Consider the following 15,321-nt stretch of genomic DNA (forward strand, 5'->3'; position numbering starts at 1 on the left):
ACGACTACCGTTCGCCAAGAAGGAAGAGGTTGAGACCCTCCTGAAAGAGATGAAGGAGAATGATGTAATCGAACCCTCATCCAGTCCTTGGGCCTCTCCCATCGTCTTGGTCCGAAAGAAAGATGGCTCCACCAGATTTTGTGTCGATTACCGACGGCTGAATGAAATCACCAAGAAAGACAGTTACCCTCTTCCACGGATAGACGACACCTTGGACACTCTTTCCGGACACAAGTGGTTTTCGACCCTGGACTTGAAGAGCGGCTACTGGCCGGTTGAGATACACCCTGATGACCGAGAAAAGACAGCGTTTACAACTGGAAAACGCTTATGGCAGTTTAAAGTGATGCCCTTCGGCCTCTGCAATGCACCAGCTACGTCGCTCGAGCGTCTTATGGAGACAGTGTTAAGAGGACTTTCCTACGAATCCTGTCTGGTCTACTTAGACGATATCATCATCGTGGGACGCAGTTTCGAAGAACATCTGGCAAATCTTAGGAAGGTGCTGCAAAAGCTTAAGGAAGCCAATCTCAAGTTAAGCCCGTCCAAATGTAATTTGTTCCGCCGGGAAGTGAACTACCTTGGTCACATCATCTCTTCTGAAGGTGTACAAACCGATCCAGAAAAGGTATCTGCGGTCAAGAGTTGGAGTCGTCCCGAAAACATCCATCAGCTGCGAAGTTTCCTGGGGCTCTGCACGTACTACAGGAAGTTTGTAAAGGGTTTTTCCAACATTGCACGACCTTTGCATAAGCTGACGGAGAGCAAGCAAAAGTTTGAATGGTCCAAAGAATGCGAAGATGCATTTCTACGACTGAAGGAGGCTTTAACATCAACGCCTATCCTCGCCTATCCTCAGCCTGAAAAATCCTTCATCCTGGACACTGATGCGAGCAACGAGGGCATCGGAGCTGTTTTATCCCAAGAAATTGACGGAAATGAACATGTCATCGCTTACTAGAGCAAATGCTTATCAAAGTCGGAGCGAAATTACTGCGTCACCAGAAAGGAGTTTCGATTGAGAATTTCTTCTGAGAGTGTATTAGCTCTGTTTATTGCGAGTCATTTCGCTGTGTTGTTTTCGTATTTGGAAGTAAATACGTGTGTAAACGTTGAGTTTACGGTGTTGTGTGATAATTGCTTAATTGCTGATGAATAATTTAGCAGTTGTTGACGATATTTCCTGTACATAGTGTAAATAAATTCTCTGTGTTTTTAATCAAGAACTGTGTCGTTCTTTCGAGAAGTTGGAAGCCTCACCGAATCCGTTACACTATGTATTTTTAACATTTTTTCAATATTGCCGTTTTACACAAATAAGTTAATATACTATAGACAAAAATATTGTTTTGTTAAATTAATTTAACATAGTATTTTAATATTTCAAATGAGCTGACATATGCATTTATTTTCCACCTCTTGTCGATATATTCCTTTAAAGCTAAATACTGTGTTAATAAATATTTTTAAAAACATTCAACAAAGGCGAAAGCAAAATAATACCACACAGAAGATGAAAATCCCGCATGTATTTAAAAAATTACCAGCTAAAATTATAAAGTTAGCAGACGGAATACAATTTTTCACTGTAAATTTCAATGCTGATATTTATGATCTTATTTATTCATTCAGTTTAATATAAGTGTTCGAGCTCAATTCTCGCTACAATTTCGTATAATGGCAATCGACACAACTTCAATGTTGCCGATTTGAAAATCACACAATTGAATAAAATTAAGTAGGTTTAACAAATGTAGTTTCAGTGATTTCATTAGTACAGAATTTCAACACTTGGTTAATGCAAATATTGCGTAAAAGATTTTCTTTTAATTCCAGAAACTCAAAATTCGAAGCAAATAATTTTCACCCGTTATCATTTCTCGTGCTCAAAACCACTGCCAAATCTTTTACTAACCACACGATTGTAGATCAATGAAAAAATTAGTTTAATTGAAAACATTTGTAACAGCATAGCAAAAAATATTTCTAAATGGACTTTTCTTGAAGTTTCGGCCAACTTGGAAAACTTATATCTCGATAACGGGGACACGAGGGCAAATATTTTTTGCATCAAAAATTGTCTCTATATGTTCGATTGTTACTATTTCAACTTTTTTCATTGGAGCACAATTCGTGTGGTTCCATTGGTAAGGTAGATTGAGAAATGACACGTACTTTCTGAAAAAAATATAACAAACTTACAAATTTTCTTTTAATTTTTAATTAATTTATTAGTTCTTTTGTTTTTGCAGTCAATGATTTTTTTATTAAACTTTAACTGTAATAAAGTTGTCATACATTAAATTCATTGAAATTATGATATGGCGAAACGCAAAAACCGACAATATATCTTAATAGTATGTTTAGATATGATACATGCGCAAATACTATGCATCTTAATTAGTTTAACTTACTTTAATTTTTTAACCTATTGGTTAATTGAGTTTTCCTTATTAATGTTTTAAAAAAATACGAACAACTAAACCTTCTCTAAATGATTTATTTATTGATTTTGTGTTGATATTTTATGTCCTTAGACACAATTTTGTTTACTCAACTTGTTTCAGCATTCACATTTTCCCCCAATAGTTCTACGTTCAATTCAATTGGTTGATTGGTTTGCTTTATTTTTTCAGCTATATTGAATACTAGCTGTACCCGACGCGCGTTGCTACGCCAACAAAAAATACATCATTATACTGATTTTCATGACAATCGGTTGAACGGGGCAGAAGTTGCTACTCTGCAGTACCACCTGGTGGCGAGTGGCTTCAATGAGCATATTATGCACCTTCTCCGTGTAAAAATACATGTATAGAGCAATTTTCATAATAATCGGTCCAGGTATCAAGTGAAGCCGTGACTATACTCAAATTTTGTACTCACGCAGTTTTAAAGATCAATCAATCGCTAAAAGTATCAAATAGAAAAAGTTTTAAATTCCCCCGTTGCATGAAAAGCCATAAAACAATAAAGAAAGAATTTATTTGTTCAAACTCAAGAAAAATGGCAACAGCTAACTTCTTATCAAGGAGATCTTTCACGCGAATTAATTTCTGCAGCCGATAATTTTATTCGTATTTATCCAATGGATTGTGACTTATATTGGAATAAAAAAGGAACTATCGATCGGATTTTTTTCGAACTGGTCTATAAACATTCCCAGTACCAAAAATAACAAACGGTGAAAGTTTCAGCCAAATCTGCCGGGTAGTTTTTGAGTTCATGGATGACATACAGACAAACATTCATTTTTATATAGTATATAGATATAATTCAATCTAGCATTCAGTATTACATCAATTAAAAATATTTGTATTATTATTATTTATTCACTTTCAAGAGAGTACAAACAAAACTGAAAGTTAGATTAAAAATCAAAAATAGTTACAACTTCCTTAATCCACGAATACCACAACCTCCCCACAAACAGTGCACAAACCAGTCAAGTATACAAAGAAAACATTGTTAACTACTGAAAATACATGTGTCTACGCATTGGAGCTATAAGTTTGCTAACTATTTATCTTTATTTTGAAGATAGCGTGAGTATCGTACATAAAATACGATGCCTTTCTGTCTCTCCCTTCAAAACTGCCTCCACTCCGGTGTCAGAGATTCTCACCTACAGCAAAATTTCTTGCTAAAACAAAAGAAATCCCGGTTCATCGATTTTTGCACGCAACTTGCATAGTTTCTTTGAAATAAATTACACCAGAAGTGCTGGGTACTAAATTTCATTGAAAGAGGGCAAATAAATCAATGGTAAAAGGCTTAAGACATCAAAGTTATCTGAACTTTTGGTCCTATTTTCTTTCATGTAAGCGGAATTTGTCATTGCAAAACTATCACATGTATCTCTGGGTTATAAATAATCTTTTTACATCTTTTATATAATTTCGGGGGTAGTTATTCTTTGTTTGGCGTATGAATATTTCAGTTTGAGTTGATTAAAACATCCCCTTTATATAAATCACTAGTGGTACCCGCACGGCTTTGCTCGTAGAAGAAAGTTATAGGGCCATTTGGTTTGCCTGTACATTTACAAATAATGGATGATGTTTTTCTCGCCCTATTTGCTATGTTCATTTGCTCGCTCGTTATGGTAATTCGCTGGTTCACGTTATGGTAATTTGCTCGTCCCCGTTATGATAATTTTCTCAATAAAATATCCTTAAAATTGCAATAGAAAAAGAACAAAATCGAATTTTCAAAAACTTGCTTCGAGGTGCACATCTCTATGCTACAAACTATTTTTTTTGCCGAATTAAATGACAATCGGCAGAACGGTCTAGGCACTATACGAGTCACAGACATCCAGACACCTGAAAATTGAGCTTTATTATTAGTAAAGATAAAACACCTTGCATTAGCTTAGCATACATTGGTTACAATTTGATATTTTTACTTTACTTCCTACTTATGGATTTCCAGTTGAAGGAAGTAAAGTCATATGGCATTATCTCTGCTATTTAAAACATAAGGTTTCAAAATTATAACATTTCTGCAGCAGAAACAGGATTGCTTGTAAAGAAAATAATATTTAGTGATGGTAAGATAACAATCTATTATTGAGAAATCACGAATTGCTCATTTTCCTCATTAGACCAAAGTTGTAGTTGCCCTGATTTTTCAGATTGCCATGACGGCAAGAATAAGCTAACTCTTTGTTTTTTTTTTTTTTTTTTTTTTTTTCAATATTTATTAAGAGGAAAATCTTCTTTGTCACGGTTACATATGGTTTGCGTTCATTCAAGGTTCAACTTAAGCCAATTATATTTTTAATAAATTACTTTTAAATAAAAAAAAAGAAACCGCCTTCAAAAAATACCCAGGAACTAAAAAGCAAAAAATAACTGATTACACTTACATTCTATTTCCTAATCAAAAAATTTGAAATGAAATTTATTTTACAATTCTAGTACTAAAATCAACTAAACTAAACACCGAACTATAAAAGAAACACTGATTTAAATTACTATACGATGAATTATTTTAAATACCTAACTAATTATATACGATCTCTTAATTTTTAATAACCTTTTGAAGTCGGGGTCTCCTATACACAACTACATAACGTAACTGACAACCCACCGAATCCTGAATTAAACACTAATTTAACTATACGCGAAATTAGACTTTAAAACTAAACCTATTCAGTCACGTTAGGTAGTAGTTTATAGGAGGCCCCGACTTCAAAAAGTTATTAAAAATTAAGAGATCGTATATAATTAGTTAGGTATTTAAAATAATTCATCGTATAGTAATTTAAATCAGTGTTTATTTTATAATTCGGTGTTTAGTTTAGTTGATTTTTGTAATGGAATTGTAAAATAAATTTCATTTCTATGTTTGGGTAGGAAATAGAATGTAAGTGTAATCAGTTATTTTTTGCTTTTTAGTTCCTGGGTATTTTTTGAAGGCGGTTTCTTTTTTTTTATTTAAAAGTAATTTATTTTTTGCTTTTGAGTGGTTTAAATAACACGGCGAGCGTCTCGGAGACTTCCGACGACTGTGAAGAAAGGCTTTTTCAAATGTGTAACTATGTATAAAAAAATGTCTTCACCATTAGTTCAACTTTATCAAAGTTTGCTTTTCGAAAGCAAATGCACGAGTCACTAAAAAAAATCGCTTTAAGTTTAAATTTGTAAAATTGTAAATTTTCGAATTGTAATATTGTAAATTGTAATTTATGTTTCGTAATACCTGTCATGTAACTCGTGATAAAAGTCGCATGTTTCTTCACATGGCCCCACTATGGATGAAGATTAAAAATTCCACTAGAATGAATTTTATGTTTGCTTCAGAGAATCCTTAATTCAAAATTTTCATTATCATTACTATTAATAATATATATTTTAATACTTTCTTTAACTATAGGTAAAGAAAGTATAAACCTTTGTTTTATGGCCTTTGTTTATTGACGGGTTTTATATGTAATCGTTTGTGAGGGAAATTGCATGAAATTTATTGTTTTACCCTTACCTTTTCCTTAAAGAACAAATAGGGTAAATCAAAGGTTTGGAACCTAGACCACCCCTAAACAAAAAAAGCATAAAACCCGGTTCAATAAGTGAGACGATTTACAAAGTTAATAAAGTACAAATCGATTTAAATGTGAGTATAATATTTGAAGAGTTCCCTCAATTTCACCAAACCTAAACTTGATTACCATTAGACCGCCGAGGAACTATGCCGTTTCAAACAAAAAAAAAAGAATTTTCCTTATCGGTACAGGCAGGGGCGAGCACAGAAATTTTGGAGCCCATCACAAATGACTTTTCCGGGCCCCTCTCCATATTGTTTACATTAAGTTATTTATTAGTAAATAAAATATTAAGGTAATTGATTCAACTATTAAAGTAGCAAAATATATTTAATTTACTGCTTTGCTACGCAGTAATAAATACATTAGTAACACCTATAATAAAAAAATAACCATGCGGCGCAGCGTTGAGAAAATTAATCATCCATGTGCCGCGATAATTAAATATCGTTTAAGAGAAATCCAAAAGCTTAGGTGTGAAAATACACCGAACACAGCAACACCACGTGATCATGATATATGAAATTTAAAGTTTCTTGGATTCCTCCGGGACGCCTTATCAGATCCAGACCAAATTACAATGGGGCCATCTGGGAAGTATACCCTTCCAAACCAAAAAAAAATTCAAATTGGTCCAGTAGTGTTGGAATAATTCGAAAACACATAAAAAGCCGCAAGACGAAATCATAACCTCCTTTTTTGAAGTCGGTTAAAAAGGGTGGGGAGGTAGAAATACGTTTTTTCAGGCAAAACATCAACATAGATAAACTTTAAAAGCAAAACTCTATCTAAATATACAAAATTTCCAGATCACTTTTCCCATCAGAAAGGGTTGATAAGAAATAAGAGTACATAACGTTATACGCTGTAAGTAATCTTTATGATACGTGTACTAGTGGATATTGGCCGTAAAATATTTATCTTCCGTATCATAATTATTTTTTTTTATGAACATACCTCTCGTATTGCGTATTCTTGAAAATCACCAGTCTTAATATGACGGGTGCAAATTTTCCATTCGATTCCATTATTAGAAACAAGAAACTACGAATAAGGCCCTGTCGCATTTCGTAATTGTGAAAAACATAATTTGAATTCACAGGGTCAAAACGCAAATGAATGATGGGATGTTGGATGTGTTTGCATTATCATCGGTTTTTAATGTTTACTTAGATAAAGCAAACTTTTCATATAAACTGTATCTTACTAAAATAAAACTCTCATGATTTTGAATCAGGGTTGGCCGGATTGGACCCAATTGGGTTGGACCCAATGGGTTTTTTTGAAAAAACCCATTTGAAAAAAACCATTATTTAGCTCACGTTTGGGTTTTTGTTTTTAATTTTCCGGGAAGTTTTTAGGGAAAATTGATTAATTTAAATACTTTTACAACTTAAACTTCTTTTTTATTTGGTCTTCACCACAGTCAATGGACATAAAAAATAAATTTTGAACTTTAACGGCATAAAAAAATACTCTAAAGATTTTAAATAAATATATTTAACTTCTTTCTTTAACTGGTCTCAATAAGTAACTCAAATTATCTTGACTAAGTCCTGTCACGTGTGATTTTCTCAATATTTGTAGATTGTACAAAGTAAACTACTCTAGCTAAAAGGCTTTCATGTGAATTATTTTCTGCAAACCAACACCCCACAAATCTCGAATAAACAAGGTATATTTTTTAGAAATTTATAGGTTTACAAACGGTCGGACAGAAATCAGAATAGGATGTACAGTACTTTCATTACCTTACGAAAAAGTTAACATTTGATACTCTGTACACAGAAATAGAAAAACAGGCATTATAAAATTCAAAGAAATGTCTTGATTAAGCTGGATTTCAGTAAAAAAGGATTTAAACTACTTGAGGTTCTACCGTAGTTTTGCATAATAAAATGAAATACAATAAAGTAAAATGCAAAAAATAAATAAATAAATAAATAAAATACTATTTAAAAATGAATAGTAGATTTTATCACTCAAGAAATACAGTCTGAATAAAAACTTTAAGTCCAGTAAACATTTTTGAGAAATTGGGCACATCTTTAACTGAGGATCAAACATAATTTGATTGAATATTATTAACCTTAAATACAAGTAAAAAAGACAAAAAACTCATTTGTAATTATTTTATTATCAAAAAAAAAAAAGAATCAGCATTTGAGCCTGAGTAAAATCTTTAAGGCCAGCATAGAAAAAAGCACAAGAAAAAAATAGAAACATTTAAAAGCTTGTGCAGGAGTAACTTCTTCGAATTACTTGAAATATTTTTGTTTTCATAAGTGAAACAAGTTTTTGACAAAGTTCGGGATCTATTTTACACCATTCATCTTCGACAGTGAATTTCAGCTCTATTGATGAAGTAAAATGTCTCCCATTTGCATAAACTCGTTTTGCTATGTCGCCCAATAACATCTCGATTGGTTTGAGATCTGGAGACTTAGCTGGCCGTTTTAAAGTTTCAGCATTTTTTACTTGGAAACAATTTTTTGTACTGTTACTCAAATGGATAGATGCATAGTCTTGCTGATATTTCCCATGTTTTCCAGCAATAAACTCAGCATTTAGTAAAAGATCACTTGCGAGGACATTTTGTTTTGCTTCTGAATTCATTTTACCTGGAACAAACGCAACTGAGCCCCATATCATTGTAAACAAAGCATCCCCAAGTTGTGACAGAGCCTCCACCTAATTGGCGCTTTGAAAATATTTCTTTTATTTTTCGTAAATCATGCCAATAGTACTTCCATTCATCTGGCACTTTCAAATTCCACTTCTTTTCATTAGAAAAAATTATTTTTATACATTGGTTATTGTAGGTCATGACTTTCTGGCTAAAGTTCAAACGCTCTATTTTGTGGCGATTCAATAACTGAGGCTTAGACAATTTTACTGCACGAATAAAACTTTCACACATTATAATTGTGTTATGTATCGTCTTTTGACAAACGTTTAAGCCTGTAGTCTGAATAAGTTTCCTGGTTAAGTACTTTCCAGTTGATGAAAGTTTGCAAACTCTTCTTTCATAACTTGAGGACAAAGCTCTAGGTGTTCCACCGGTGTTCCTTTTACAATAATCGTCTTTCAATCTTAAAATATTATTGACTGCAGTCCTCGATCGTTTCGCAATAATACAACTACTCATCTGAGTTGAAGAAAAAGCTTCAGTCTGCCCTCATTCATGACTAGATAACTTCTTACCATTCGACATCTTCACAAAAAGCGTCAAAACTTCAAAGAAATAGATGAAAAAGTTACAAGTTGAATGGTTTTCACATTCTTATTAACTGTTGTGATATTTATTACAGTAAATGTACATGTAGCGTTTAAAATATAGTAGCGTCCTCAAAATTTTTACTGAGGCTAAAATACTAACTTTGAGTATATCACTGTTTTTCTGGTAGTTGCACACTTCACAAAGCCTGTCTATTGCGTTATTTCTTACAAACGAACATTAATAATTAATAATTCAATAATATTAAAACCTTTCTATTTCATTTTTCCGTTTCCTCAAAAAAATTTTACTGGCCTTAAAGTTTTTACTCAGGCTGTAAGTGTACCTTAACTGTTGGTAATCATGAAAACTAAAAAATCTGAAACTTCATCACTCTTGGGTTTCTTCGTCTTTCATACTTTTCTTCAGAAAACTCTAAATTTTAACTAGTTTCCCAGCTCTTTTTTTTTATCTCAAGACAATTTTTGACGTTTGTCTATATGCTTACGCTACAATATGCTACATGTACCCCACATTTTCCCGAAAAAAAGACAAAAAACAACCACATTTCTTTTTAAAAAACCCAGCTTTAATTGGGTTTTCTTGGGTTTTATTTAAAAAAAAACAAAAAATCCTGGGTCCATGGGCTTTTAAAAAAAAAAAAAACGGGCTTTTGCCAACCCTTTTTTGAATAGGTTGGCTAGACTTTCTAGATTAGAAAACGTCCTGGCGTTTTAAACTGATTTCCCTTAATTTTGGAGAAAAAACACGCTAAACTTTAAGGCGCAGCTATTAAAAATATTTTGCTATTTTCCATGCAATAAAAATTTGCGAAGAAACAATTAAAAAATTAAAAGTTTCTTTAAAAACAACGTCTAGAAATCATATCAAGGCATGATTACTTATTAGTAAGTAGAAATTTTAATCACTTATGTTTGTCAACTCATGTTTGTCAACAAACATTTTATGAGATTTGGATCTACAAGCTTTTCTACCGAAGTACAGAAGAGTATCATCAGTTAAACTAAAATTAATAAAACAAAATGTTTTAAATAAACAAAACATGAGATACAAGTAAAAATTACGCAACATAAACTTTTTCTCTCTTCTTCTTTTATTGACTTCCTTTTTTTTCTTCTCATTTATTTGGGAAACACTATTGCCTACAAATACGTTACGTATATTTTATACGGACCCTGTAGTATGCAAAAACTACTAATTTTTAAATCTGAAAATCATTACAAAGTAGTACAAAATAATGAAATACAGTTGAAGTCAGAAATACTTCTTTATTTATAAATATGCTTCATAGTCTTAAATTTAAAAAAAAATAAACATCAATATTAAATTTTCTGTAATCCGTCGTAAAACATAGAGTGATTTTGAACTTCTAAAAATATGTTCTAATCGGTTTTCAATGTAACGACGAAATATTCCAGCATTTATTTTGCTTTGATCTCTTTATTCAATTCAAAAGCAAACGATGTCGATTTGATCTTATCGGCTGATGCAACCAAATGAAAAATGCCTTGCAGAGTAGTAAATATAGGATAAAAGAATTTTGAGATCATATTTGTCCTTCAATTGAGTTAAATTCGTGAAATATGTAAACGAACATAAATTTCTATGACTGGGATTATAGATAACTAAAGGAGAAAAACGAAATATGTTTAGCATTCTCTCAATTACATGTCTATGAGAATAACTACAATATGCGAAGAAAAAAATGACTTAAAACTTCGTTTTTCAAATCAAAATGCGGAGCATGTAAAAGCAGTTCTTTAAAACATTTTATGAAAAAAAAGTTAATTCTTTAAAAAATGTGAATTGTTTAAAAACAATTTTCAAATTGAATTTTGAAAAATGCATAGATATATAAAAACCTGTTTTGTTTAAATTATTAAATATTCAATTGTAGTTATTTGTTCGACGTTGCTATTGAACTCCCCCTCCCCCCCCGTATGAGTTATACTATTTTAATATTGCTAAATCTTTTATTGGGATTTTTCATTACAGTACTTTTATGTCTTTAATTAAATGTAATTTCACGTAAAATTTTGCAATTAATTACACGGAATTTTTTATGACTTTTTAAGTCGTTTTGAATTAACTTCGCGAAGTGCATGTTATGCTATGACTCAAGCGAAAAATATGAAATCAACCGAATGATATAGATACTTTAAGAGTGAAGGCAAGCATCAGATAAATTACAACCCAAAGCTTTCAACTTCAAGAATGGAAAAAGGAGTTCCTTGGAACCTCTGAAAGCACAAGTACATGACCGTTTTTTGCAATAGTGTAAGTAACTGTTTTTTATTAAAATCTATATCGTTTTGCAAACGGAAATAAACTGAAACTGTTATCGTTTATCTTATTGGTCATATTGTCCAGAAACATAAAAGTAGCAGAAATTCTTTACAGATCATGTAAACAGTTTGAAATAAAGTAATAATAGGAGTAAATGCAAATATTGCCGTCGCAGGTTGAGCACTTAACATATATTTCATTAATATACATGGTGTAACATGCATGCAAGAACCTGACAATAAGACAACTACAGTTAAAGCAAATCCATTCTGGTATAGTACGATCATAAAAGTGTAGCTCTTGTTAGTCAAATGAGAAAACGAGTTAATTTCCTAAAATAGGTAGAGAATGAGGAAAATATTTGCCATATTTGCAAGTTTAGCGATGTTTTGGCAGTATGGATATTTGTTTAAACAAGTTTTGTAAAAGAGGAAATAATTTAAAGCCTAAAAAGCAGGCAAAATCATTTGAAATTTACCATCTGCAATATTTATTATTCTATAATTTTTTTCAATTATGTAATATAGCCGCAAATATCTTGATTAAAATAAGATAATTCTTAATTAATCACTTGCTAATTGAAGTTTGTCAATGTTTACTTTTATTATAAAAAATACGTAGGTAGTTTTGATGATTTATACTTAAGGCTTTCAGAATCAGTTGAATAGAAAAAAAATATTCCGTATACCTTTTCGTTATGTGGTTATTTACACCTGGCATGTTTAAACAGCAGCAATAACTGCATTGAGTTGGCGGAAAAGATCAAAGGAAAAGCATTGTGTTCTTTTATTGGCACCTCATTTTGGACAGTTTCCAATTCAAATTAACTATGGGAGGCATTGCAGCCTCAGACCAACAGCTGCTGAAAGAGGTAAACCCAAGTCTCAACCACTAACTTAGAATATGACCTATTCAATGATACATCTGCCTTGTCCGCACAAAATCGAAATATTCTACATCTTTGACTAAGTTCCCACATTCCAAGGTTCTCATTTAAAATTCTAGAACCGATAACACACTTGCGAATCCCGTTCTTCAATTTTCATTTGCGTATCGCCTCTTAAAGAAAATGGGCATGTCTGAAATATGGTAAAGTAAAGGGCCATTTCAGGACAGCCAGACGTTAGCATCGTAATGCTGCGATTAATGTTTGCGTCGTTTCTAGATTCAGTACGCCTTAGCGATAGTCATGAGTCAATCACTTAGCTTTGTCATTGAATCAAGGTTAATCTTATTTAAATTGAGGCTCAAACTAGGAATTAGCTTCCTCTGCATTTAAATTTATAAGTTCAGTAAGTCAAAAGAGATTTAAAGTAACAAGAATATAATGATGTCCATGTGGCTAAAAATGTTAAATTTGCTACGCGTACGCAAGTCTGTCATAAACAGTAGAAGTACAAGATGGGAAAAGTGTATCTCTGTTTTTAAAAAAATATAAAGTATGTGTATTTTTATAATTTTTACATTGCAGAATAATGAACTTGTTACTCCGTGAAAAACAAGAAATTAGTGACCTGTAATGTATAAGGGTTACCTCTCATTTTTAACTTTCTACACAAAATTCTCAATCCACACAGATATACAAAATTTTGTAGTATGTTGAAAAATCATAGCTGGGGGGAAAATGGACGACTCAGGAATTTCAGAGTATTCGAATCCCGACAGCGACTTCTTTACCCCAATATCAGTCCGACCCCTACTTCGACTGCGCAAGCACTGGCAAAATCGCGGACTTTGGGGGAAAATAAACGATTCCGTCTGTTGAAATTCTAAACTTTCGACTCCCAACTTCGATTCCCCTTTACCCCAACATCAGACCGAACATGAGTCCGAATTCAATTCCACAGCCCTGTGAAAAATCCGAGGGTCTGATGGTTTTGAGAAGTAGACGAAATTTCAAAAATACAGTCACGCTCCCAACCACATATCTAAAAATCGATGTTTCCCCTTCACTGCGGAGTGCTGAGAACAGCGTTTATGAACGACTCAAACAAGCAAAAGACGTGAAATGAAGAAACGAATTGCAGAGTGATTGGTTGATGTACGTCAAGATACTTTATGGAATGTGCTATACGAAGAGGGTTTCAAAGACATAAAGATTTCAAGAAATACAAAAACTGTAGGACATTGGCGAAAAGTTTCAGAAGCATTTGGTTTAACTACCGTAGAGATAAAACATATTTAAGCATAATTGACATTGTAGCTATAGGGTTCCACGGTAATTTCAAAATGACAAAACAAGTATGCAACATTGTGAATTTGAACTAATTTCAGTTCTTTGCTATTCAAATCAGTTTAAAATGAAGATATAGCTTTAACTGAAACAAAACATCTGTATTTTCAAAAAATCAACAAATAAAAATATATGTACAACTAGCTGACCCAGCCACGCGTTGCTGTGGCAAAGAAGTTGGATTAAAATAAACTTTTCCTCATTATTTTGATAGAATCAAATAAATATTTTTAATAGAGCTTAAAATAGTATAGCCGATTTTAAAACATATGAGATTGATAATGGGCGTGATTCAATGTAAAAGCGATTCATAAATGTTTCTGAAAAATTATGGGCAGCTGATGTGGCCAATTTCTGCCACTAACATGTCATGCCAAAACCCGGAAAGTTTTCCGATAAAAGTTAATATCCTTCCTGAAATTATCTCGGAAGCCTCTTGAAAAATTCGAAGATCTTTCCGTTTGAAGCTAGTAGTGTTTCTGGAACTTTAGTGTAAACTTAGGAAGGGATAAAAAATTTAAAAAAAACTTGTCACCTTTCTGATTTATTAAGAAACTTCTATAAGCAGTAATGCAAACATAGCCAAAGCTTAGCCAGAACTGCAAGCAAGTATCGAAAATTTTTACTCAGTAACGTTTCGGATTTTTTTTTTTTTTTTTTACAGTGCAGGCTGAAGAAAGTACTTATTGAATTCAGTAAGTACTAACTGAATTTTCTATGGAAAAAGCACTATACTTACGCTTAGTAAATTTTCTAAGTATGACTTCGGCGAAAAAAAAGCAAAAATAACTTGAAAGAGACAGTAAATATCGATACTGATTGTAAAATAACCGAATGTAGAAACTAAGCGTAAACCATCATACACTTTTAGATTCTACACTACATTTTATTCACCTCAGCTTTCTCTATAGTTTGTAATCAATAACTTCTTTACAAAATACACTAACTAAATTAAAAACATATAAAAATTAAATTTTTTCAATGAAGTAGATAACATTGACTTCGAACTATTGTTTTTATTATTTGAAAACTGAAAACTGTTTAAGCACTAAGCTGTGCACAATGTTCTTGCGTAACCAGTCTTTTGCTAATACAAAAAGTATGATAACTTTCCACTTGTGAGTAGGCGATATATGGTTGCCCATGAGAGAAATATTTATGTTTCAAGTCCAAACCAAAAGAAGACATATGTTTGTTCATGAGATCTATTTATGATCTTTGCAAAAGCTAAACGCATCAAAAATTGAATCCTTTCAAATGTGTTTGAAAATTATGACGCTATTAATGGATTACGTGGCAACACAAATATTTCTCCTTTAAACTTTCCCGTCGGCCGTGGTAGCCTGATCGGTAGGGCATTGGACTCGGGGCCGGAGGGGCTCGGGTTCGATCCCCGCTGGTCGAAGACCCACCGTCGTCATTAAAGGGGACTGGGCGACGTTAAATATGCTCGTGGTCTCAATGTCCTCCAAGTGAAACGATACCTCTGGGGGTGCTAGTACCAGGTAGCTATTAGCT

Source organism: Uloborus diversus, chromosome 2 (assembly GCF_026930045.1).
Source record: "Uloborus diversus isolate 005 chromosome 2, Udiv.v.3.1, whole genome shotgun sequence".
Taxonomy (NCBI): Eukaryota; Metazoa; Arthropoda; class Arachnida; order Araneae; family Uloboridae; genus Uloborus; species Uloborus diversus.